Source organism: Tarenaya hassleriana, unplaced genomic scaffold (genome assembly GCF_000463585.1).
Source record: "Tarenaya hassleriana unplaced genomic scaffold, ASM46358v1 Cleome13, whole genome shotgun sequence".
In the NCBI taxonomy this organism is placed as follows: domain Eukaryota; kingdom Viridiplantae; phylum Streptophyta; class Magnoliopsida; order Brassicales; family Cleomaceae; genus Tarenaya; species Tarenaya hassleriana.
In genome coordinates, this window is record NW_010963495.1 from 168,540 (window position 1) to 172,252 (window position 3,713).

The following is a 3,713-nucleotide window of genomic DNA, read 5'->3' on the forward strand; positions in this document are numbered from 1 at the left end:
TTGCTCCATGACCGGTCTTGAGTCCACCATCTTGTAAGAGTTAAAACTACTTACAAGAAATCTCTTGCTAGAGGCATCGTCAGAGACGTACTTAGCTTTCAGCGAATCCCACAAGGCTTTGGCCGTATCCATGTATTGATAAACATCAAAAAGTTCATCGGACATACCGTTAAGGATGTGGCCGCAACACACGTAGTTATCGTTGTCCCATTTGTTCCGTGCGCGAGCCGCTGCCAATGTCTCCTCTTCGGTTTCTTCCAGCCTAGGAGTGCTTATCACGTAGACGACGTTCAACGTCGTAAGGAGGAAATGCCTCTTCTTCTTCCACCTTCGGAATCCCACGCCCTCGAACTTATCGAGTTTATGAAAGTCTATGGTAAGATCTCTCACAGAAGTAGTCATCCTCGAGTGGATAACGTTTTTAGATTGTTAGAAATCTGGGATATAAAAAGAAGAACAATAACAGAAAAGTAAATAGGAACCGGATAACTCTTCAAGGCGTGATACACTTTCCTAAAAACGTTATTCCGTCCTATACGAGCAAAGGACTTTCCGGAATACGTCTTTGAGATACAATGAAGAGAGAAGTGATCTTAGTTTGCTCTACTAAGAATACAAACACAAGAAATTGCAAGAATAAGATGAACAAAAGGATTTTGTGGGTGTTTTGCAAGAATAACCACAAAAGTGCTCTCAAATCTCTCAAAAAACGAATTAGATCTATTCTATTTCGTGTTAGGATGTCCAGGGGTGTTAATAAACACTCTAAATGTCGAAAGGTGTGAAGAAATCGGAAGTTTTTCCCGAACGGTCGCGATTTTTCGCTCAATCCGAACTGCTCATAAAAAACGGGCTGCCCGCCCGTTTTGTCGAGCTACCCGCCCGTTTATTTCCGAATTGCTCAGAAAAAACAGGCTGCCAGTTCGTATTTTCGAGCTGCCCTCCCATTTTTTCTGAGATCACCTTTCACGTTCAAAACCGGACGTAAACTCTTTCGACGTATCCTTAACACTTAGCCAATTCATACCACGTCTTTTACAAATATTTAACTCCTCCACCATACTTGTAATACACGTGAAACATGAATCCTTTTGAGAGATTCTAAATTCCCATTCATTTACTCTAAAAATCCCAACAAATATGTGTGCATAAATTTGTGGGATTCAATGTATAATCTCTTTTTATAAACAAAGGATATATATAGCGAGGTAATGCATATATATGATGAGATGTGTTATATATATGTATGTGAGTGCGTGTTTGTATGTAGATATGCCACAAACGTGCAAACGAATGCATATATCCGAATTCGAATCGAATTCCAATCGAAAAAAATTATATAAAAAAAATAGAATTCAAATCGAATCTTAGTCAAGTTCGAATCGAACAAAATCATATATGCAAAAATTGAACCCAAATCGAATCCGAATTAAACATAAGCATATATTCAAAATCAAATCGAACGAAATCTTATGAAAACTGAATTCGAATCGAGTACGAATCGAGTAAAATCATATGTAAAAACCGAATTTGAGTTCAAATCGAGCGTAATTCGATATATGAATTTGAATTGAATCCGAATTGAATCAAAATACTATGTAAAAACTGAATATAAATATAATTCAAATAGTATACAATCCTTTATAAAAAAAACGAATTCGAATGAAAAAAAATCATATTCGGTTTAGGGTAATTTTTTTATGAAGTGTTCTTCGATGTTTGAATGGTTGAATTTTTTTCAAATAATCCACATGACTACAATAATAAACTTTCAAATAGTTGTTGAATCGTAATTATTTCTACCGAGTAAAAACGTATTAAATTAACGATAAAAAATATTTTTTCCCTAAAATTTCATGTTATTAAGTATTTCACGTATTTACTTGTCTTAAATTTATTTTTTATTATTGTTATTTCTAATTCGCTGTGAATCTGTGCGCAAATGGTCTACAGATAACAATTATTTAATTTGATCGTTTTTAGAAAGAGAACTAAAGAAACAAAAGGAAAAATATATAAACTTAGTGATTTGTTTTTTCTGGATACATTGAATTTAGACAATTTATAGGTAATCAAGAATTAAATATGTAAAGATTTTGTTTGACCTGATATTTATTTCTTCTGAATAAAAAATATTTTATTTGTGTCATCCACATATACATATGATATTAACGAATAATAAATAAAATATTTTAAAATAAAATATATTTTATAGAATAACTGAATTATACTATTAGTTGTATTTCGAAATATTTTTACATCATATTTGTCATATAGAATAAAACAAATATTTTTCATATAATAATATATTAATAACAAAAAAATGATATTCAAAGAGTTCATTGTATAGAAATATCTAATAGAACAAAATATATTTGTCTCTTTTCATTATTATAATTGAAAAATCTCAAATATTATTGAAAAATAATAATTATCTTCAAATAAATTTGATATTTAAGAGATTTTCGTCTTACAAATTAAACTCATTTGAATAATACTAATTCATGTCTGTTAAATCTAATATACAAATGTTCGGAATAAACTCGTAACATAAAGAACGATACGATATAATAATATAAAATTTTCAAAATAAGAATAATCCTAAAAATAAAAAAAATAGAAACCGAACGAAATCAATCTATAATGAATATAAAATAAATCAATAGACCGGAATTTTATTTTAAAAAAATAGAATAACTATTTATTTTAGTCTATATGTAAACATTCTTTCAAAAAAAATTAATTTTTATTTTTTTATAAATTTAAATAATAAAAAATTGTTTGAGAAGAAAAATATAAGATTTTTACATGCATTTTCGTTTGTATATATATATATTTAAAATAAAACTAAATTAGATTAAAAATAGAAAAAAAAATGAAAATAAATTATTAAAGAAAAATTGAAAAATTTTAAAAATTATAGATGATACGTGTTTTCTAATATAAAGATTAATAACCTAATCTATTTGTTAAACATTTTCTGTTAACTATGTAACGGAGTGAGAGTTTTATTTGTTAGACGTTAACTATGTAACGGAGTGAGGGTTGTATTTGTTAGACATTACTTTTTCATCTCACTGTATATATAAATATAACGTGTTAAGAGAAAAAAAACTTTTCGAAATAGCATCGCCTTTTCTTTCTCTTTCACTATTTTTTTCTATTTGCATTGTCTTTATCGCCTCCTCAACAATTATACGACATCGAAGTTCATCATCTTCTCTTCTTTTCAGGTATAAGTGTAAAATACGGCATATCTTAGCTATCTCATCGCAATAAAGTTTAAATCGATCCGATGCGTATATTTTTTCTAAAAGTGTTTTTGATAATTTTTCGACTTCTCTTTAGAGATTCTTTGAATATTAAAATTTTTATACCATGGTTGTTGAAAAGTAATGATTTCTATAGTACTAGAATATATAAATTTCAATGTAAGACAAAAAGATTATGTTTATTTTTCTTTAATCTACTACTTTGGAAAAATAATATATTGATTCGTTAATTTCTGATGTCAATTTTTATTTTTTTCTTGTACTTGCAATTTGAGTTGATCATGTCAATATAAATATTACTAACGATTATTTCTAATTTGTCGGTTTTTATTTTATTCAACTACAATAGAATTAAAAAATGAAATGAAAAATATATCAAAATAGCCAATTTTTATTATTTTATTTAATCTAAAATGGAAAGAATCAAGAATTAAATTTGCA